At 39.0% G+C, this 24,910-nt stretch overlaps 1 pseudogene; it reads right to left on the bottom strand.

Moving 5' to 3' along the window:
* LOC117702295 (transcription intermediary factor 1-alpha-like) overlaps positions 1 to 24,910 on the bottom strand; it is a 57,988-nt pseudogene that overhangs the window by 18,021 nt on the left and 15,057 nt on the right.

Genomic DNA, 24,910 nt, shown 5'->3' with positions numbered 1-24,910 from the left:
TTTTATCAGTTAGCCATCTCTGTATTAGCCCCCTTTCCTTTTTGCTTTTGTTGCCAAGACAGTTGGAGCTAAGTTTTGTTCTTAAGTGTAATGAGACTTCTTAGCATAGTTTTGTCCCACGTACTTGACTTTTATGAAACTCCAGCTCATTTGTGTCCTTTACAAAATCATTACCAATCCTCTGTCCAAACAGGGAGAAGATAAAATTAACTGAAGTAAGTTCTGAGAAAGAGACTGAGGCAACTCTACACCAAGCCTTTATTCATCTAGTACGTCCTATCTAACCTGAACAGAACTAGGCTAACTAAAAGTACAGAGCTAAAAGTGGACTGGAGGGACTGGAGAGATGGTTCAGTGAATGAGGCACTTGCTGAGACCAGCCTCAGTGAGTAAGTGGATGGCGATAAGGGAAGACACTGATGTCAACCTCTGCACATATGATGTATGCACGCTCACCTGTACACATGAGGACATGTACACAGACACTTGATCACCACCACACAATGCAAACACAGGTCAAAAGAAACAATAAATGAAAGGATAGAGCACCACACATGTAATAAGAGTAAGAATAGTATATAGATTTGCTCTGGAAAAATTAAAAAGGCTGAAAAGACAGGATTCTAATGACTGCCTGACTTTCTCTAGTGAATACTGTCCTAGTTTCTAGAATAAAGTGTGGTTTTCTAAATACTGCCTCCAAAGAGATTCTTAAAATATTGTTCAACTTGATGCACCTATAGGACTTAATGAGACACAACACTTGACGTCTCCCAGAGGCATTAAGTCACTTGGGAACAGAACATTTATCCCTTGCCAGAACAGATGACAACGCATGGAGGCTGAAAGTAGATACAGCAAATAAATCATTAAATCAGTTTGGAGGGGAGCTAAAAACGACGTGTTAGATCAAGGGTCCTTTAATGCAGTCAATTTTTAATATGTAAGTGGAGCGTGTTGGGGGGTGGGGTGGGTTACTGTAAGCTGCTCAACACAATTACTCTATAGTTATCTAAGTTAGGACAGGCCTGCTTCCAAATTTACCTGATGAGAGATGGAAGGCTGCTGGATGGGCCCCTGCATTCTAGGGTTTGGTAAACCCACAGGTGCTGGCCTCCGTTGCACCTGTTGCCTCTGAGCCATTACCTGTTGCTGCATATGCTGGAGTCGTAACTGAGCTAGGCTGATCTGTGTTGGGAACTTGGATAACTGGTTGGAAGGTAAACCACCTGGTGGCTGTGAACTCTGTTCCACGACAGGATTCTGCTTAGGCATTTGTGGCTGGGTCTCTTTATCCTCGATTACTAAAGAACCTAATTAAAGAAAAGAGAGCAAGATAAAAATGTTTGGTAAATGGTAAAATAACACATATAATATAGCTACTTGCTATATTAGTAGGGATATAGCTAGTGAGTTGAATTTTAATTGCCACACAGGATCCTATAAACTATTAAAAATGGAGGATTCCCAATGAAGTTCTTATTTATGTTCTATAAAAACTTACCTTATAAAAAATTTTAAGAATACTAATTCATTTAAAAATAATAAAATAGGACTTTCAAGAACAGCCATCTCCCAGCCCATGCTTTGTATTTTTAATTTTTTTTTTTTTAAGTAGGGTGGATCAAAGTGTTTGATTCCAGTTGCTGGCTATGTATTTCAATAAGCAAATGGCCACATAATGTCTCAAGTTGGCCTGCAGGGGTCTCTATCATCTAGCTCCCATGATTCTCTTTTGTTCTTCCTTTGTATGGATGATATTCATCAAAGCCTATGTGTTCCTTTCCTGTTGTACGGTAGAATGAAAGCACTGGCTCCTTCTCCAGCTGTTTTTCCTTTCTCACATATATTCTAGTCTTGAGCGTGAAGAGCAATCATATTTGATGATCACCCAAGATGCCATCCAAGGGAAAGCTGGCTGTTGGGGAATGTCTAGAGAACTATAGAGCTTTGGCTTCCAGCATGTCTCTGTGAGAAAGTTTAGGAGCAAAAGAGTATTTTCATATATTTAGTAGCACAACAAGAAAGCTGAGTGGTTACTTTTGACTGCACTGCACTGCTTACAAAGAATACTTCCTAATGTTGCCAAGATGCTATTCTCTGACTCAGTGAACCATGATATTTAAGACAGAGTACTTCTCTGTACTCTGTCAACTACTTACAGACCCGCTTCCTACACCTCATTCTGTACAGTCACACAATTTAGAACCTGACCAGGATAAGAAAAAGATCTAAAACCCAAAACAAATGGGAAGAGTAATGACGAAGGGAAGAAAAAGAAAAATCTTCTATAAATAAGATATAGCAGTTGAGCCACTAGGGGCTTGAGCAATGGTTTAAAAAACTGTTGTCAGCCTTCTGACATGGTGACACAGTGCTAACACCTACAAAGCTACTGCTTGCAAAGTAAGATGTTGATTAAAAAAAGCAAGCAAGATTGGGAAAAAGAAAGTCACATGATAACATGATTATATGCCGGGTAGGTTGACTACATGGTGTTATTATGTAGTCAGGGTAGGTTGGCCTGAACCACATGAGACCTTTCTTGTCTTAACCCAGTCTACGCCACTACAAAAAGCGTAACTTGGGCTAGAGAAATAGCTGAGTGGTTAAGAGCATTTGCTGCTCTTTTGGAAGACCCCAGTTTGGTTTCTAGTACTCTTGTTAGGCAGGTGACAACCACCCTGCAACTCCAGCTTCAGGGATCAAATGTCCTTTTCTGGACTCCACAGGTACCAGTATACTGATGCACATAACAAACACATAAGCACAAGGCTCCTCACTAGCAGCATGGGAGGTAGTATTTCTTCAGAAAACATTCTAAATATCAAAACCCAAACTGACATGGGCAATGTGGGTTAATGGTAAAGTACTTATACAGCTATGATCCACAGCAACACACACACACACACACACACCCTAAACATCAAAGCCCACATATCACGTACAGTCAGGAGGAAATACATTCTGATATAGAGATAGGATTCTTGGAGTTGGCTAGATGACTCAGCAGTTAAGAGCACTGGCTGCTCTTCCATTCTTAGCACTCACACGGCAGCTCACAACTCTGTAATTCCAATAGGATCTGGTGCCTTATTCTCGACTCTGTGGACATTGTACATACATGGTGTACAAATATACATTCAGGCAAAATTCCCATATACATTACATTAAAAGACAAACAGGACTCTATGGGGAGAAGGAAGGCTCCTAAATCCCTAACTTAGGTACCCTATAAGTAAATGTATTTTCATATCATCTCAAAATTAAGTGCTATATATTATTCATGCATGTGTTACCATATGCATATACTGATGACATACTGAAAAAAGTATGACTGTAAAACAAGATAATGAATGGGAATGTTATATCCAGTAACATGTCAAGACCAAAACAGTCGTGTAGGGAAAATGTATACAATGGCCTACCCAAGTTGATAATATTTTGAGCCCAGAAACTAGGATCACAGTGAAACTGGATGGTGTTGTTGGTCACAGGAGAAGCATCACACCTTGCACGAAGAAGGTGCCGTAACCTGTATGTAATCTAGAAGAAAACAGAGAAAAAAAAATTAATATATTTTTAATGCAAGTAATGTGTTAGAGAAGTTCAGCGAATTCCTAAAATAGCTACTGATATGTATGCAAAGAATCTCACTCGGGTTACAAAATCGGTCATACAAGCCAGGACTCCTGAGGCAGAGGCAGGAGGAGCTCTTGAAGTGAGCACAGTCTGGTTCTACACAGTTCCAAGACAGCAGAACTATGTAGAGACCTTGTCTCTACATAAACAGACAAGTAAACAAACAAATAGCCAAGATGGTCACCCAGAAGTTTCTGCTCAAATGTTACAATTTTGTGATATGACTCGGCTGTATTATTGCTTATTGAACTAAAAAGTATCATACAATTAAAACTGTCAGAAAACATGGTCTAAAAACAAAGTCCTGTGAGAATTTTGAGTGCTTGTGAGAAAACTCCCAGAAAACAAGAAAAGACCTTGTGACCTTAGTTTCTTCAAAATACAGATAGCAAGGCCCGGCTTATTTACCCCTTCATTCTGTGCTGTTCATTAGGCCGCCAGCCGGAGTGGTTTGCAACCAAAGTTAGTTGAATCTAGTTCTCAGATGACCCACTCACTAGTATAACAGTGTGGAATAACAGTTTATTTCAGACAGTTTGGTTTGACCAGAGCCAGGCTGATGCTGAGCAGATACAAATTTGGTTATTGGGTGTCCTTTATGAAACTCATTTATAGGGCAGGACAACTCCACTACTCCATGGGGAGGCACAGAAGGTTCTGAGCAGTTCATTGTCCATATTAACTACGATTTCTCAAGGTCTATCTCTATGCACAGTCACACACTGGGCTCAGTCTCCTGAACCTTTCAGCTGGCTGCAAGAAAAAGGCGCTCCATCCCCCTCTCTGTCTCTCACCAGAATCTTTCTCACCAGAACTGTATCACAAATATCAGTGGGTTTGGGGGCTGGGCGGGGGTGTGGGCATGTTCTGACAGGAGAGCCTACCAGTATTTGTAGTAAGATCCAGAGAAAAATAAAGCAATCTGCTTCCCAAACAATAAGCTTAGGCATGGCCTTCTTAGGATGGCTCCCAATTATAGCAGCATAATTATACAATGGGAAACAGTACTTCTGTAGCACCAGCCTGCTTGGCTAACCCCAGACAAGCTAAATTCAGGCTGTTTTTATGTTGTACATATATTTCTGTGCTAACTGCCACAGTAAGCCTCTTTCTTCCTTTCCTAGTTTGCTCCCCCTTCGCCCTGTCGCTTCATCACCATGCATGGCTCTAAGCAGCTTTCTTCTGCAACATTCTAGTGTGCAGTCTCTGGCCTCTCCGTTTCTGTGCAGAACTGACCATCCTCCTGATCACTCCCTCCATCCTCCAGCTTTTCTGTACCCCTGATTCTGAGTCACTTGTACTCTTGTGATCACCCTCAACATCCGGAAGTTTAACTACTTCTCATTTTGTGCCACTAAAATGCAGCTCTTCAAGAGCAAAATCTGTTTTTCAACTGTCCTCAACATTTAAAATGTGTCCAGAAGGTGGAACATATTGAGTAAAGTAACTATTGAGTAAGAAAATTTCCTGCACATGATTATAGTACCTCATGCTACTATAATAAATCGACTAAAATGTATGAATGTACTCTGGAGTCTGTGTACTGTGCTAAGTTAATAGCACATAACAGGATGAACCTTCTGAACCTTTCCTGTGTTTTCCTTTTTCTTACTCTAACAATTCTGATTAGAAAATCATATAGGAAATGTTAACTCAACTTGTTCTGGCAAATGTACCTCATAACCTTTACCATTTTCTGAACACAATAAATTACATTTTATTTGACTAATAATAAAAATGGAGGCTAAAGATATAGTTCTATTGGTAGACAGCTTGCCTAGTGTGCAGGAAGCTGTGGGTTAAGTCCCCAGAACCATATAAAACTGGCTGCAGCGGTATGCACCTAATCTCTGCATTTCAGAGGTGGAGGCAGGAAGATTCAGATTAAAATTCAGACTACACAGTAAAAGGTCAACTCTGACACAAACAAACACAGCAGTGAAAAAAAAGTATACTGTAAGTAATTTTTCAACATGTATTTTTATGGAATAAAACTGAGCCAACTATCATGAATTATCTTACATATTTGTCTTTCACCTTACATATTTCCTAGGAAGACAGAGTGTAATTTCAGCAGCTTGTAGTGGAACAATTTTTCTATTAAGTATCCTGTTTGATAGTAAATTTACTCCTTTAGCCCTGCAACCATGGACTACAGACCTTTCTCCATCACCCCCTCCATCCTCCAGCTGGCTGCAGACCCTCCTCCTGAGCACTCCCTCCGCCAAGTGTACCTCATCCTGAGCACTGAGGTAGTGTAGGAGGTATACTTGGTGCTTCTCACGTCACACAGAATGCTTTCCAGGTTCACCCCACACAACTGACAGTTTGCTATAGATTTTATGAAAATACACTGAAACACGCTGAAATGTATTCCTACTTGTGACTCATTCAGTCCTGTGGGTGGGGTCTAATGAAATCAACGTGAGTAGGGCTGTAGAAGAAAGCCAGTCTGACAGATTCATGTATGTGCTTGTTGTCAAGTAATACCTTTTCCTAACTTGAAAACATGTAGTTCCACCTTCAACATCAAGGCTTTACTGTATGCAAGACCCTGAACTTTATATACCACACAGCAGTCTCCAGAACAACAGGCTGAATAGCTTTTTGTTTTTTACAATGAATAGTACTGGTTTAGTAAAACACTGAATGCCACCCGCTTTGGATATTTACCCACGGTCAGATACTAGGGTGTTATGATAGTTCTGCTTTACCCTTTTTGAAGAACATATACTGTTTTTATTCACAACTATACTAGTTTACAGTCACCAGCAGTATAAAAGGGTTCCCTCTGCAACACATCTCCAATTTTAAAATGATGAAAGTTGGCTACATGACAAAACCAACATCTCCATTCCTTTCACCCAGATCCTCAGCTGTTAATAATTATTTGTTCTAGCACCCACTTAGCCCCTCCCATACACATTTTCTGAGAGCATGATACAGACACAAAGTCCTATATCCACGCAGTGTAGTGAAGCGAAGCAACTATTTAAAATAATTAACAAATTCTAAAATAAGCAAGCACCTGATTTAGGCTACTATCCAATGCAAACACTTGGCCTGGTTCCTGTGACATGCCTGAGTATTGTCTAGTCTCTGATGCAGCAAGACATTCTATATGCTCTGCACTCCTTTTTTCCCCTAGTATTTTAAAACCAGGATGGCAGGCCCTGTTATGGACGGCATACATCAAATATATACAAATGTATACTGTAACTACACAGAGCAGCTGTCTGCCCTAATACAGAGAACCCTGTTTGTACTTAAGGATTCTCCCCAATGAACAGAAACTTGGACCATGCCCTGGCTTTGTTTCTGTCTTTCTAAATATGTTCATGGAAAATGGAATAACATCACCACCTTCAGTACACTTATATTAAATCCATTTGTTTATCCAACTAATAACCCACAATCCAAGACAGTACCTTGTTTCATAATATTTGCTACTTCATTAGAGTTTGAACCTAAAATGTACCTGCACAGGCTGGTGTTTTTAACACTCAGTTCCTAGCTATTTTGAAGGGTGGATCCTGGCTGGTAGAACAAAGTGCAAAGTACCTAGCCCTAGTTCTTCTGGGCTGTTGCCACTGTGGGCTGAGATCATGCTGAAACTGTAAACCAAATAAAACTGCAATGTCTAAACTTTTGGATATTTGTCACAGCCCTGATTATTGGCCCATGCTTCTGGGTGGCCCCCAGTCCTTGTCACATTATGTCCTTATTTATAATACTAATATCACACCATGCCAGGGAGAGGGCAGATATTTTTACCTAAAAATTATTTTTCCCTCTTAGTAGGACCTAGTAGTCTATACTGAATGCGGATAGTATTTTCTTGTAAGTAAAAACAAAGAGGTATGAGTGCCGGAGCTGGAGAAGTAGCTCTGTGAGTCAGGAGAGGTTGCTGCTCTTCCAGAGGACCTGGGTTTCCCTTCCCAGTCAATACCCATCTGTAACTGCAGCTCCTGGCCTTGGTGCGCTACTTTTGACCTATATGGGCACTCAAAAAACATATACATAAGGGCAAGCAGCTATAATTAAAAGGAACTATAAGGCATCTTCCTTGGCTGTAACTATTTCTAAGCTAAGTTGTAAATCCCTTCCATTTAATATTGAGGTTTAATTTATACCTCAGAAGCTGAGTACCTATATTTACATATTTGCTGAACAGGTAACAGAAAGGTCTAAAGGTAGTATCAGGTATGGTCAAACTTGGCCTCCTTGTCATGCACTAAATGTTTAGGATTTTTTTTCTGCTTTATTTATTATCTATCTAAAGTGGTAAGCTGTTAGTCTTGACAACTCCTGATGTCCTTTAGATAATCCTAAAAATTAAGGCCTACCAGTACAAGAGATAAGTGAAGTCTTCCTGTCATCTTTTTCATATCTACAAGAACTTAAAATGAACTCAAGCTGTATGTATAATAAAAAAATCTAGTTACTGCTCAACATAACAAGGAATAAAAAATTTTTAACAGAAAAGGTAGCAAAAAGTTTGAGGTGGTTTTGGGGAAACTGGGGGTGGGGAAAGGTGCTGGGGAATGAATCCAAGGCCATACTACATCACAGGTCCCTGGTAATTGTGTCAGCCAGTCCTGGCCTCTACAAATAGCTCAGTTTAACAATTATTATGTTTGTGTACTTATCATCTGTATCTGCTCACATATGAGCATTATAGCATATGTATGGAGGCTGAGGACAACTTGTGTTGTGATAGTTCTCTCCTATGTGGATCCTGGGAACTGAACTCAGGACATCAGGCTTGGCAGCTAGCACTTTAGCTATCTCTTCATACAAAGTAGCTTTTGACAAGCAATTCAACAAGCTATTACCTTTCTACTGAGGTTTAAATAGGTTTTTAAACTTAATTTCTGTATTTTCAAGTTTTCACTCCTACAAAGAACATGGACTTTTGTCATCTATGTCTTCTGACAGACTAATCACCTTCAATCACTGAGATTCTATACTATCAAGCATTGAGCAACATCGAGTTCTGCCCTTAACATCTTAGTATTTGAGTGCTTCCTTTAGATAGAATTAGTGTTCTCCCTCTTTTTCATTGTATTGATTCATTAAAAACCTAATAATAGGCTTTTTCAAAAAAGTCTAAGCCAGAAGTAGTGATATGTGCCTATGATCCCAGCAGGACTGTAGCGCAAACCAGAAGAACCTACCATAGTGGTTGTAGTGGTGGTGGTGGTGGTGGGGGGTGGTGGTGGAAAGAAAGATGAACAAATGTGAATCAGGGGAGAGAAGGCTTTCTATGATAAAGCATCAGAAAAAGCTCCATGTTCTGAGTACTAAGGGTTAGGGATAGGGAACTGGTAGAAGAACCACAAACAAACATCAAGGAGTAATAAAAATGCCCTTGATGGCTAAAATGGGAAGGGGAGCAGAAAACTCATCCACCTCTTTTGTACTTTTCAAACCATTACCAGCAAAGAAATGCCCACTGCTTTATTTTCTTAGTTTCTATTAACATTGTTTTTTCCTGCCTTCCTGTCAGGAGCCATAATGGGACAAGCTAATAACCAGCAGGTGATCATCCTGAAATGGCCTGCCCTGGATTATTATATAATCTGTGAGAGGTGCGCCCTTATTCAGCAAGGCTGTTAAGAGATTCATTTTAGGAGAGATTTCTGCGATTAATATGCTTTTACTATTATTATTAAACATACATAACAATCACTAAGTAATAGCACACCCCTTTGAAGCAGATCTCTGCAGATCCACTAAGATGTATTGTCTTGCCAGTGATGCTATATAGACAAATAAATGACTTAAGTCTTAATGATGATCCTATAAGAATTCCTAAAATTATATCAAATTATTATTAAGTTCTTTTATCACGGGACTGCTATTAGGTCCCTGACAGTCAAAACTGTGATGAGAATTCTGCCAGTCTCCCAAGTGTCACCACTTAATTGCTCTTAGACAGTAACCAGACTTTCTCCTACTCAGAGCACATTCCAAGAGGTTGTAAAACAATTAAGTGAAGGTCATAAAAAGGGAACTAAGGATTTATTACAGGTGCTGGGACAGAAGAAAAATATTGACTGGGTTTATCTATACAAAACTTCACTAATAACTCAGTTATGGTTTTTAAGCCTCCAGTGAACCTGTGGAGCTGAGACAGGTGATAGATGTTTAGCCAGATAATTACTCCTAGTGGATATACATGTAAACATTCTGTTGTAAACTTCTATTTCAATTTATGAATTGATTTTTTTTTGTGGTGAACTTGTGATGAACTTTGTAACATAATCATGTATTCTGAAAGATGTCTAAGTACTGAGGGACAAAGAGAAGAAACTCCGCTTTCTACAACCTAGTAATAAATGCTGTAACTGTAAGTTAATAAGTGTCTTCTTCCTGCAACTTCTGACTTGCAGGTTGAAAGTTAGAGCCATGCAGTTCCTGCTGAGATAGTACAAAGGCTATTTACTTAATCCTTTGCTGTTTTTAGGAAGAGGTGCTAAGTGCCAGAAACTGAAGTGTCTGGCCTCAGAGGATCACAGAAGGCAGGTCAGCCACAGTAGCATAGTAACTTAGATAAGTAACCATTTTATTATACAGCAACCCTATATATCTCATAAGGACAAAGTCTTACCCTCGAATCTCATAAGGACCAAGTCTTAGCCTCTGATGATGCTCTTCCCCCTCTGCTGCCTTAAGAAACACCAAGAAGAAAAAAGAATCACCCCTACCCTGGGGCTGCCCCCCCCCCCCTTTTTAAATAACCCACAGATTCAAGGGTTCAACAGATGACAGAGAAATTCTAAGCTTAGTAATGTTTAAAAATTTCAAAATATTATTTTATAAGATTTGACTTCTAAATAGATTTTCTCACTTCATTGGGACTTAGCCGGTTTCTTTCTCTTTGTCTGGTTATGAAAAAGAGGAATTAACTAAATTAGAAGACATAAAATTAACAAGAAAGGCTAGCTCACACTAAAATTCTTCTACATGGTCAAAAATAATTAAGCAAAGAGGAATAATTTCCTCTCAATTGGGAGGAAAAGTTTGCAAGGGGGGGAGGGAGGAGGGAAAGAGAGAGAGAAAGAAAGAGAGGGGGAGGAGAACAAGCAAAATAACAGATATTTTCATAATGATAAAGACATCCAACAGGAACGAAGAGATGGCTCATCAGTTAAAACACTTGCTGCTCTTTCAGAAGACCATTTAGCACACATGTTGGGTGGCTCACATAGCCTAGAACTCTAGTTCCATGGGATCTGATGCCATGAAACCTGCACAAGTGTGCATATACCTACACAGATACAATTTTTAAAAAAAAAATCTTTAAAAACTGTCCAATAGGTCTAAATGAACAAGTGCTTAACAACATACACCAACAAGCTAAATGCAAATTAAAACCACAAGGAGTCAGTTCGTCATGCTTGCAACTACAGCTGCTAGTTAAACAGTGATCACAGTAAATGCTGGTGAGGGTTGGAGATTGGTGATAATGTAAACTGGTTTAGTCATCATGGAAAACAGTATGGAGGTTCTTCAAACAAGTAAAACTAGTACTATATGCCCTAGAAGCCCTTTAATTGAATATATTCCCAAAGAACTAAAATACATGACAGAAATGTCTGGACTCCCATGTCTATTGTAATTTTCATGAGGTAAAGTGCCAGGAGCCATGAAGGAGAAGCTAAAACATAGCAGGTGATCTTTCTGAGATGGTCCTGCCATGGACTGCAATGAGAACTGTGTTCAAATTAACTTATTCTGAGATTGTAGGAAGCCGTCTACAACTTAGAGCATATTTCAAGAGGTTGTAAAACCATTATCCAAAGGTCATAAAAAGGGAACTAACAATTTACTATAGGTGGAAGAACAGAAGATAAAATATTGACTGTGTTTATGTTCACTAATACCTTAGTCACAAAAATTAAGGTTTTCTAACTTTCCATGAACCTGTAGAGCTAATGAGAGATGATGAATGACTAGCCAGATAATTACTCTTAATGGATATACATGTAAACATTCTCTGTTGTAAATTTCTTATTCAATTTATAACTTGAATTTATGTGTAAACTTGTGGTGAACTTTCTACCATGTGATCATGTATTCTGAAAGATGTATAAGTCAGAGGACAAAGAGAGAGGGAGAACGTTTAAAGCAGAACTCAAGAAGAATCTTTTAGAGATAAGAACTTTTTAGAAAAGAACTTTCTTAGAAAACATTTAGAGAGAGCTTAGAAGTAAAGGCATTGAGTGTAAGGACATTCATTATTGTGACATCAGAGGTGGGGGAAGAGCAGGATTAGAAGAGATAGCAGAGAAAACTTTTTAGAGAGAACTTTTTGTAGAAACTTTTTGGAAAACTGAAGAACTTAGAAATAAAGGCTAAAACCACTTTTCGAAGTGTCCCTCTTTCTTCATTTGACTTCAACTAGCAGGCAGGAAGTTAGAGTCACACAGTTCCTGCAGAGATAGAGCAAAGGCTACTTACACCTTTTACTAGGAGGTGCTAAACACCAGAGACTGCAGTTTTCTGGCCTCAAAGGAACACAGGCAGGTCAGTAGTAAAATAGCTTAGACTTAAGATAGGTAAATGTTTTATTATTAAACAGCAACCTTAATATCGTGCCCTAACAATACTCTTCCCCTCTCCTTATCTTTAAGAGAGAACCAAGAAACAAAGTAGTGCTGGGTATGGTTCCCAGCAGTAAAGACAGAAAAAGAACTTATAAGTACACAGACTGATGGATATATACATATCTATAGATCTTCACGTATCCACTGATGGACAGTGATAGATATTTATACAGATCTATGTACCTTAATACACCAATCAATCTCATATACAATAGAATGTTTGATATTTAGAAAAAAAAACCCTTAACATTTGTGACAAGAATACAACTCTAGGTTATGCTATGCTTAGTGACATCACTGTAACTGAAATAGCATAAGACATTAACTGCTTTATTATCTCATGTCACATCTCAAAAAACAAAATTCAAATGTGTAGAAACAGAGCACCAGGCAGAAAGAAGCAGATAATGTTGAAATTAGTCAATGACTGATTTAACAAATAAATGGGTTATATATAGTATAAAGATTATTTATTCTTGAAGCAGTAAAATAACTAAATCACTGTTAATCATTAAAGAAATGTACAATAAAACAATTTGTAATTAGGAATAATTTTTAAAATGCTTATAAGTCAGCATCCAGCCATACTTTGAGACTTGCCTTAAATATTTATATTTTTAAAATGTAAAGCAGTATTATTAATTTAACTAAGTAAACCATATATGACACATGGGTGCTATTTCTGTCACTTGACTGTATAGAGTATATGACAAAGGATGTGGGGCTCTCAACACTTCAGAATAGATGGATAGATCTGCTCACCTTCAAAGCCACACTCTTCTATAAACACAGTTGAGACCAACAACAAGCAGCCCTGGACACTTGATGGAGACAGAGTTTGGCAGGACAGACAGAGATCCTACATGCTCCGGGTATAGTGGCAATATTTCAGTAAGTATACAAAATCCTAAACCACCCTTGTGAGATGCTGTTTGTTCTCCAGTAGCATGTGCCGCAGCGTGAAACTGACAGATGATCAGACTCAAAGGTGAGGCGTGGTTATAGCTCTTTAAAGGATGGTGTTAGACATGCTATTTATCACAGTTGTCTCATCAATTTGTCCAATGAAATGGCTAGCTAGGAAACACTTAACAATGATGTAAATATTCAACATGGAAAATGCTTAAAATTAGATGAGGCAGGGTGTTAAGTGATAGTAATGTTTACTATCGATATTTATTATTATATTGGGCTCATTTGCCACAGAGTGAAAAAAAAGATAAATATGAGTGACAAAAGACTAAAATTGACGTTATATCAAAATCATTTCAAGTAAAAACATTTGGCAGGGGAATCTCTGAGAGTTGGAGGCTAGACTGATCTACAAAGTGGGTCCCAGGACAGTCAGGGTGATTATATAGAGTAGCCCTGTCTGGAGGCTTGGGAAACCAACACAAAACAAAAAAAAAGCAATTAAGAACGAATACGTACTCTATCTCTGTGTTTTGTTTTGCTGTTGTTTGGGGGGTGGGGGTGGTGTCTGTCTGTGTAGCCCTTGTAAGTCTGGAACTCACTATGTAGACCAGTGGCCTGCCTCAACCTCCCCAGTGCTGGGATTAAGACAGGTACCACCACACCCAGATTTTTTTCTTTTTCATGGTGCCTTGCTAAGTTACCCAGGCTGACCTTGAACCAGGAAAGTGCTCTCCTTGAGTAGCAGGAATTCAAGGTGTGCAGGCTTATTTCTGAATACGAAGCACTCAACTCCTGCCTCACTATGCATGCTACAGACTATTAAACCCTGGATCCCATCTTACCAGCCGCTTGCTGTATAGCAAGGCTGTGCTGCTGCCACTGGAAACAGCCCATTTAGAAAAATGCATGACGTGCTCTAACTGCTTAGAAAGCCCAGCCACTTCCTGCTGTTGCTGCATAAGTTTCATTCGATGGTCCTTTGCAAGACTCTGAAAAGAAAATAATTTCAGAATTAGTCTCTGTACTTTGTATTCATTTCCATGATTATTTTCAGATAATCAACTCACAATAAGAACCGGTCTGTATTCAACTGACAGTAATTGAAAATGATTGTAAGCAGTTTCCTTCATAGTACAAAGGCTCCCTCTGAGTGTAATCAACGTGCAGCCTTGGTGTTTTCTCCACCTTTTGCCTGTAAGCCTGGTTTATATAGGTCTCAGAGTATGACTCTTGCCAAATTAAACAAAAACAGACATAGGTTAGCTATAATAATCTAAGTGTTAAATTCAAAATACCTAAAACAGATATATCATCCAGTTATCTACTGAAATTACCAGTTGGTTTTAACCAATACATAGTACCACATCTTACAGAGTGCAAATAGCTGAATCATGCCCAGTGGTAGTTGAAACTTATCTTGTATTTGGTATTAAAAAGAAAATCAAGTTGTTTGTCTTGAGAGTTACTAGAGAAGCCACTAGATAAGTACTACTGTGAATGCATTCCCATAGCAACTATATAAAACTAAACTATAGATTCAATGCCAACATGGCAACCCTGCCACAATGGGTTACAATATAGACTTTCTCCACAGAAAATGCATACTTAGGAAACACAGCGATCAAAAATGGAAGGCACCATATTGAGTTATTTAACAGTCTTTATTGAACAAACACACACACACACAAACCTCATCCATAATGGAGGTGAGAAGGACAAAAAGATACTAGGGCTTTCTATTAACACAGATGATTAGAAAAACAGAACGGAGCTCTCCCTGTGTGCCCTGGTCAGCTGTCTGGACAATGCACGAAGTCAATGGCTTTGACAGATCTACTTTAAGTGTGACTCAGAAGATAATTTATTTAACAGCTGCACTGACCTCGGCAAAACTACAGTGTGCCTTTGGAGTGGAAAGAACTTTTTGAAAACTTCTAAGAGGATTGGAAATAGAGAATGAGAAGTTCTGGTGCCTTGGTTTTCCAAGGTAGCAAGCAAACTGGCTCCATTTGTCTGTCTCAAAAGTGACTCGTGAACCACAAGAATGATGATTTGAGGCATATCCAAAAAATACTATGACATTTTCAGGTTGAAGTTAGTCAAAACTAATTCTGACGGCTGAGTACACGGTCATAGATTCATTCTGGAGTCTTATCCTCATTTTTCAACTCTTCATGTGAATGAAGCCAAAGCAGTAAACTATGTTATATAGAAAACCGAAATCATCAAATTCTGCTTAAATGTGCCCATGTTTAAAGCAACTACTACAAAACCTTGAAAATACAGATACCATGACTGAGCACTGATTCCTTTCATCCAAAGTACTTTCTCAACTAAGTAACTAACTTCATAACAGCAGAATTATAAATAGCCATTTTTTTCCTAGCTGGGATAGGACTCTCTCATAGAGATCTTATCAACTGATTAATTATGAATTAAAGATGAACTAAATTTTTTTTTTCCTGGCTGTCTCTACTTCACGTCTTCCCATATTGGCACTTTCTTTCTGCTCTTATTCTCAACAGATTCTGGTCTATAAATTCTTTCTCACCAACATACTGAAGGAATAACTAAATAGTATACAGTAAGTTCACGTACCATGTATACTATAGCCCCATATTATTGCTGGTCAAACATCTGCTGTTGCCTTTGATGAATTTAAGAAAGACAAGCAAGCTGGCATATGGTGGCTCATGCCTTTAACCCCAACACTTAGGAGGCAGAAGCAAGTAAACCTCTATGAGTTTGAAGCCAGCTTGGTCTACGAAGTGAAAAAGAAAAAGAAAAGAAAAACAGAGTAGAAAAGAAAGATGATCAAGATAGTACATCTTTTATTGTTTCACAAATAATTCTAAACAACTCTCCTGCCTTGAGCATATACTCTGTAAGTGCTGCTTTTAGAACTGCGGCTATATCTAAAATAAAGCTGGGCATGGTGGCCTAGGCCTGGAACCCATCATTCAGAAGGCTATGGCAGGAGGATTTTGAGTAATAGGTCAGCATGGGCTAAACAGGGAAAAAATGTTAGCAAAACAAAGAGTTTATAATATTGAGGGTAAGAAATACATTATATGTATCTATTTTATTGTTCTTGCTGATTTGAGTCAGAAAAGGTCTCAGTTTGGAGCCCTGGTTAGCCTGCATCCCATTATATACACCAGGCCAGTCTTGAACTCACAGAAATTCCACCTGCCCCTGCCTCCTTGATGCTGGGATTATAGGCATAAGTCACTATACCTATTTTACCTAATCTCTCAGAAGGCTAATTAAATGCCATGCATTACTAATAATGAGCTGTACTGAATATTTTGTTTGGTACTTCTATCATTGTGCAAGCATCATAGAGTGTATCTCCATCAACAAAGACAGATGGCCATGAGATAACATAGTATATAATCTTAAAAGATCACTATTATAGTTTGCTATTGACAGGAACATCACTATATGTTGCAAGAATCTATTTAAAACCTATATATTGCAAACAGTGGATGTGGTTATTTAAATAGAAATGGCCCTCACAGACTCATGTGTGTAAATGGCACTTTTAGGAGGTGAGGTGCGGCCTTGGTGGGGGAACTGTGTCACTGGAGGCCTGCTCTGAGGTCTTGGAAGCTTGAGTCTCACCGGCGTGGCACATATTCTGCCTGTGGATCAAGGCGTAGAACTCTCAGTTCCTTCTCCAGCATCATGTCTGTTGGCACACTGACTAGCACGTTTCTCTGCCATGATGAAAATGGACTAAAACTGTGAAACTGTATGCCAGCCCCAGTAAAATGTCTCCTTCATGAGAGTAGCTCTACACAGCAATAAAACCATAACTAAGTGTGCATATTTTTCTAGAAAATTCTGTATCCCCTTGATGATACAATAATAGCTGTTACTTCAGTGAATATCTAACTATGAACGACACTCAACAGAGCTTCGCAGTAAGGCAATGCTGTAGAGTAAATGTGAGGATTAAGACACTCTTAGTGTATGACAGGGCTATAGGCAGGGAGCCACAAGGCGGCATCTGGCAGAAGAAAGCATGTTGAATCACAGACCCTTACCACTGCCCGACTCACCTCAAGCTGGTGCAGCAGAGCTTTCCCTTTTTGTTTATCTCCACCATTAATGTGAAGATGGCAACTTTAATATCCTGTTCCACCTGCTTTTGGTTTTGGTTGACTTCAATTATCCTGAAAATGAAATGAAAGAGAGAAAATATCTAAAATTAAACCAAAATGTTTAGTCTTAAAAAGCTCTATTTCCAAGTCCTATTGACTTGGAGACAGAAGACATTAGAAACCATAATTCAGTTAACAAAACATGGACAGTGGGTATATTTTAAAGAACATGGTTTTAAAAAAATATGCCACACAGCAGTATGCGGGCCTAAAAAAATAGGACCTGGGAGTAGACTGCAACTAGAATTTATAGTCAAGACAAAACAATTATGACTGGGAACAAGTTTGGCTATATAACTGTGATATTCTGATCTCAGGTGTCTATTTTTTTTAAGCTTTATTTATTTTATGTATTTGAGTACACTGTCACTGTCTTCAGACACACCAGAAGAGGGCATCGGATCCCATTACAGATGGTTGTGAGCCACTGTGTGGTTGCTAGGAATTTAACTCAGGACCTCTAGAAGAGCAGTCAGTGCTCTTAACTGCTGAGCCATCTCTCCAGCTCCCAATCTCAGGTGTCTAAATTGGCAATTTTCACCATATTGAAACACAGAAGCAAAAGACAACAAAATTAGTTTACGTTTCTCAATGGTTCAGAGGCTAAAGTTCTTTTTACACTAGCATGAGGACCAGAGTCCACATCCCTGGGATCCACACAGATGCAGGGTAGCTGTGGAAACCAACCTGTAATTCCAGCCTGAGAAAGTGAAGACAGAATCCCCAAAGTGAACTGCTTAGCAACACTATATACATATATCAGTCAGCTCTTTTAACTAAGAGAATCTGCCTCAATAAATAATGTGTAAGAGCAACAAGGATGACCCCTGATATTAACCTTAGGCCTCCACACACATGTACACATGCACATGTATACCAGCATACATCAGATGCCATACACATGCAAACACACATATAAATGCACACCCCCAACACATAAAAATGGAGGGTGGGTGGGTAGGTACAGTGATTATTTTAGTCTTCTGGTTTTCTTTTAAAACACTAAATATTCTAAGCTATGTTTTTGCTTTAACCCCAGGTGTGGGGATAAGGGGCTGCTTCAGTTGTCCACAGCAGCTGATTATGATCTGCCTCGTGCTCTAGCAGAAAGAAGCATGCTGTGTCAGCTGTGACTGCATAACATTTGGAATTCTGGGAACTTTTCAGAGGGTATATAAGTGCTAGAGCCCCCATAGGGTGTGGGTGGTTGTTGAGTGTTTAGGGAGGTTGGATGTCTTTTGTTAGCAGCCATACTCAAGAGACAAAAGGAAATAAGAGCCAAGTAGCTGAAAAGGAGAAAAAGATTTAACTTCAACATTAATTAAAATATGATTAGAAGAGATTTACTAATAAGCTTACTCAGAAAATGTTGAGGCACAAGAGTTTTAGCACCCACATATCACTAGGAAAACCAGGAATGCTAGTCATGTATGGGGTATCTCCTCAAAGAAAGAAATAACTTTCCCAGAAGGCTGGGAGTGGATAGTCAATGACTTTTTTGTTCTCTGTAAAGGTAGACTTCACCCAAATGCCCCAGAACATTATCCCAGATTCTTCCTCCCCACACCTTTTATCTTTAGCTCCCAATTAATAGAACCCCTGCCAGGAGCCATCAAGGAGAAGCTAAAACCTAGCAGGTGATTTTCCCCAACATGGTTTCACCATGGACTGTAAAGTTAATGATGGATTTGCTTCATTAGGCAAGGCTGAGAAGATTACATTTGAGGAAAGATTCTTGGTATTAATATGCTTTTCCTGTTATTATTAAATATATATAACAATCACTATGTATTAGCCCAGCCCTTTGAGCAGATTTCTGCAGAATTACTAAGATGGACTATCTTGAAGTGATGCTACATAGACAAACATGATTTCTTAATTCTTAATGATGATCCTATAAGAATTCCTAAACTTTTTTAAAGTAATGTTTAAGACCTTTTATAATAGGACTGCTATTAAGTCCTTTCTGATGTTAAAACTTCAATGAGAACTCTGACAGTCTTCAAGTGTCAATCAAGTGTTAACTGCTTCTGAAACAACAAGCAGGTGTTTACAACTTAGAGCACATTCTAAGAGGTTGTAAAGCCATTAACCAAAGGTCATAAAAGGGGAATTTAGGATTTACTATAGGTGCAAGGACAGAAGACAACATATTGACTGGATTTATCTATATGAAACTTCACTAATACCTTAGTCACAAATTTATGGGTTTAATTTTCAATGAACCTGTTGAGCTAGTAACAGATAAAGGATGTTTAGCCGGATTAATTATTCTTAATGGCTATGCATGTAAACATTCTCTGTTGCAAACTTCTTATTCAATTTATGACTTGAATCTATGTGTAAACTTGTGGTAAACTTTTTACCATGTTATTATGTATCCTGAATTATGTATAAGTGCAGAGGACAAAGAGAACAGAGACTCCCTTTTTACTTGGAAAATCTTTTAGAGAGAACCTTTTAGAGAAGACCTTTCTTAGCATTCATAGAAAAGTTTTTAAAGAGAACTTAGAAATTAAAGGCTAAAATCACTTTTTAAAGTGCCCCTTTTCTTCCTGCAATTCCAACTAGCAGGCAGGGTGTTGGATCAGCAGAGTCCCTGGGGAAATGGAGAGAAGGGACTTCACCTAATCCCCAGCTTTAGGCTTACCACAGGTGCCAATCCCTAAGTCAGAGGCTTTTAACCCTTACAAAGAGCAAAGTTTTTAGGACTTTGTAGAAGTTATCAACAAGCATTCAGGATAGTTAGAGAGCTAGAACATCTGAAGACTATCAATCTCTAACGCTACACTTGCATCTGACTCTGTGTCTCCCTTCAACCCATTTCAGACAGGGAGGTTTCTGGCAGAAGCCATCCTTAGGAGAGATGTTACATGTATTTTATGGCCTGCCTAACCTCTATGCTACCTTGGCAGGAGACACCACCGATTCTAGGCCTTTTAGCTACAGAACCCATTTTCAAGGTCACATGTACTTTTGCAAAGCAGTTGCTATATTGCCATACCTTATGCTTTATTGTGCAGCTGCAATTGGAATGATGGTTGCCTGGAAACTTTTTTCCCAAATTCAATTGTGTTTAAATATGCTTGCAATAATCTGCCTCGCACCAGACTCTTTAGAAGTCTGATAAAGTTTGATGAAGTCAAACTGAACTGAATTCTCATTCTCACATATTTGCAGTTGGTTTCCCTGCCTGTTGTGACACTTGCCCATACCTGATCAAGAAAATATTAAATTACATAGAAATAAATTAAGCTGAGGGGCTCTCCCCCAGTGTTATTCAATGACTTTAAGACAGACAGCTTACTATCTCATTTCCTCTAGACAATACAGGAGAGTAAAGAAAACAGAACTGTACTCCCGACTTAATTAGAATTTAAGTTTGCTGAAGTTGTGCTTTTATAAAAACCACTCATTAGGGCTGCTTGTTCGTTAAAAGTCCTTCCTGTTGGTATCAGGAACAGGCTTGGCAGATTGCTTCCAAACCCATCGGTGGTAACACCCATTGGTGACAGTGACCCACACGTCTGCTGCCATGGCAATCTCATACATTCCCAGAGTCTACATCCCACCCTTACCTGTGAGCGATTACATTACAGCCTAAATAAAAGGCAGACCCTTCCTGACCTTCGCACCCTTTTTTTTTTTCCTTTCTCTGTTCTCCTTTGTCTCTGTCTCCTCCAGCCCCCAATAAACCTCTGTCAAGTGGCACTGCATTAGCCTGTCTGGTCTGTCTAGACTTGAGCCGTGATTCCAACATAACACTGCCCTCCTCCTAGGAGTGGCACTTGTCAAACTGCCTTGAAGACACAGACCTTGTGGACGGATGCTCTTTTAAGAAACCGGAGCTGTGCTTCTCTGTCTCGAAACTCACACAACTGTACATAAGATTAGAAAGTTTCTAGCTAGTCAGAACTAGACCCCTCTTAAGCACTAGCTGGGAGCCCAGTTGTGTGCTAATAACAGTTTTTCTTTTTCATGAGTGCCTAGTGGAATCCTTTGTTGGCTTGAACTACTTTTATGTTTTATGAAACAAGTATTTTAAGAGAAACATGGAGATGAAATGGATAGAAAGAGAACGGAGCCTCATATCCAATACACTGGAACAGCTGACACAGGAGGTACTGGTGTCTACACACCCGGTTCTACATAACTAAACACAACTTCATTTTTCTTGCCTGCCCCTCCTACAGCCACTCTAAACTTTAAAGTCACAGTTGAAGAGATTGTACTCTGTTATAACTTCAAGATAATTGTTTGAAATCAATATTGCTTCAGAATTAAGGAAAGCAGGTATGGGTACAAAACAACCACTTTTTAAAAAGCTGACTCACCTTCAGTGGTACAACAGAATGAGTAAGGGAAACACTGCCTGTTTTAAAGCAAAATAATATCAAACTTAGTAGCATAATTTTCATCCTTCTGCAATCAGGTAGGCTGCAGAGAAATAGGGGGTTGCAGATATATTTCAGCGCTAATGCCTCAAATGCAAGAGGATTTCTTAGAAACGAAAGGAAAGGACAATTAGCACCAACCTAAAGATTCTTTAATACCACAATTTAAAGACCAAAACCACATACACAGCAATGTTATTTTGTTTAAGGAAGAAAGTGGCCCATATTTATAAACCCAGTGTTTGTGAGGTATACGAAGCATCAGAAACAAAAGGTCAGCACTGGCTACATAGCAAGTTTAAGGCCAGCCTTAGCTACACGTGACACTGTCTCAAAAAGTACAATGAAAACGCAAATATGACTATCAAAAAACCAAAGCCAGAGGCCCGGTCTGCTGCCACTATGATGAACAAGTAAATGGTAGAGATGGGACAGAAACAAAGCAGAGTGGTTTGTGCACTATGAAGAGAGGCGGAACTGGAGATGCAAGGTGTTGAACCTGATTTGAGATTTCTGTGGCCATGGTGATGTCTGGGTCTACTTTGCCATTACAGGCTATGTCTGGGTCCGTGTTGATGTCTGTGGCTGTGTTACCACCAAAGGCCATTGAGATGGCTGTTAGTGGCCTAGGCTAGGTGTGGGAGAGCTGGCAGGCAGAGCACCTCAAATACTACCCAGGCCCAGATCCAGGGCTTTGAGCTGGCCCATCCTAACATATACCCCATTGTGAACTGTTGGGGGAGTCCTGCTGAGGATCCGGTATTGATGGCATACATAGCAGAATCCAGAGGGCTGGAAACAATGACTCACTCACTCTAATGAACATCTTCAAGGAAAGCTGTTTGGATAGAAGGGTATACGTATGACACACTATGGCACACTGAAGATTTTGGCACACATGGTAAGATTTTTTTTTTAGCTTTAATTTTAATGTTTAATATTCTTTTGTGGAGGAGGGTGAATATGGAAGGACTGGAAAATAAGTGGATTGGAGTGGATGGTGTGAAATTAAGAATCAAAAATATTATGAAAAAAAGGAAAAGTAAAAACAAATTTAGAGAATTCATAGTATCTGATTTTAAGATTTCTTATAAAAGCTACTATGACCCTGAAAGTGGAAAATGTCAAATGAAACAGAATAAAGCAATCCTACTCCCCCAAAATAACCACAATGGAACACAGTCCAGAACCTAGAATCATTCTATACTTCTGCAGTTAACTGAAGTTCTACAGAAATACTAAGGCTGGTGCTTTGAACAAATTATATTAGAAGAAATAGACATCTTTATGCTAAAAAAAGAGAAGTAAACCTTGCTATACCGCATGCACAGTAGAGAAATCCACAGAGTAGCTCTCATAGCAGACAGATGTTTTAATTGGAAAGCGTCCCACAACTGCTACCTTTGACCATCACAGTCACTCGACTTTTCAACTACTCAGAATCACAATTTGAAGTTAATTATTCTACTTAGCAAAAATACTATATTCTGATTAGAATATAATGAAAGAAAATTATACTTTGTTAATTAGAGTTTTTATACAAATGAGAAGGGTTAAAAGCAGCAAGAGGCTGTAGCAGTTGCTGCTCTTGTAGGGGGCCTAGGTTCATTTCTCTGTACCCACGTCAGACACCTTCTGGAATATATTTCCAGGGATTCAAAACTCTCTCCTGGACTCTGGAAGCAATGCATGTATATGTACATACACACAAACATACAAATAAATGAAAAATAAAAATAAATAGCACAATCTGGTTATAATAAAAATGAAAAGATATATGAACACGATGTAACAGAATAAATATATGACAATGACACAATCCATAATAATTATACTAATACTAGAATATTGAAAAATGGCTAGACTACATTTAAGATTTTAGGTAAGAATTTATTCTCAGCTAACAGAAGTATACCTATAATAACAACAATAACAACCACCACCACAAAAAAAAGCATCAGGTGTGGTGATACATGCCCTTAAATGTAGTACTGGGGAGGCAGAAGCAAGTGGATCTCTGTGAATTCAAGGCCAACTTGGTCTACATAGTGGGTACCAGAACAGCCAGGACTCTACAGCGAGGCCCTATCTTAAAATAAAAAATCCCACAAAATTTTCAAAACAAAACAAAATAAAACAAAATCCTGAATCTCCTAGCTGTTTCAAGAAAGAGTAATAGACTATAATGATCAGCTATGCCACAGAAGCTGACAAAAATTTTCCCAGTGAACAATAAATAGTGAGATACACAGAGCAGTCTCTCTTACTCAAGTCTTTCTACTCAGTACTTCCTCACCTGTAGACAGTAGCAGTTATTTTCATGCAAAAAACAACACAAGAAAGAACATGGTGTGCTTGGTGTGCTAAGGTGGTATGTGAAAGTCAGCAAGTGCCCTGGTGGGAACTGCTTCTCGGGACATCTGACTTCCTTTATGGAGCACAAGCCCTAACAAGTAGTATCTAGAAACAGACAAGGAATAAAACTGCTGTGTAATAATTTTCTTGAGATTGAAATATTTCATACTACAAGGAAGTTAAGCAGGAAGGCCAACAACTTAAGACAGCTTCAGGAAGTCCCTAAAACTGGCCAGGTTCACTAGGTCTCTTCCTGACAGTAGCATTAAAAGCTTACAGTCCCCTCAGATCAACTGGAGTTGAGCTAAGCTGCCAAGACAACTCTCAGTGGCTGAGGTGCAAAGAACACTTTGAGACCAGACAGCTGCCTGGAAGAAGCAAACTCGGGCCTACCTGCCTGGCCTATAAGAGGTTTAGATTAACTCAGGAACCTGGAAAGGACACTCTCCAACATGCTGAGTTGCCTCAGGGTATTCGGTGTGCTCCAGGTTCCCAGCTTGGTGAGCTGTCACCCATTCTAAGGTGGGCTTTGGTGATGCAGCTGTCTGTAAGTCTTTTCTGCTCCTAGAACTCCTCACCCATATTTCTGTAAGTAACCCCAATAAAAGTCATTGGCTCACCAAATTGGATGTTTGTGGTTCTTCTCGCTCCATCTCCTGTCCACCCCAAATTCATGATCTTTTCTTATTGTTGCAGATATGTGTATACATACAAATATGTATACATATCACGTATGTTTATATATGTATCTATCTATCTATCTATCTATCTATCTATCTATCTATCTTATTTATACATTGTGTGTGTGTCTGTGCATTGAGTCCCC

The sequence above is a fragment of the Arvicanthis niloticus genome, unplaced genomic scaffold (genome assembly GCF_011762505.2).
Source record: "Arvicanthis niloticus isolate mArvNil1 unplaced genomic scaffold, mArvNil1.pat.X pat_scaffold_662_arrow_ctg1, whole genome shotgun sequence".
Lineage (NCBI taxonomy): Eukaryota > Metazoa > Chordata > Mammalia > Rodentia > Muridae > Arvicanthis > Arvicanthis niloticus.
This window is presented reverse-complemented; position numbering and strand designations above follow the sequence as displayed.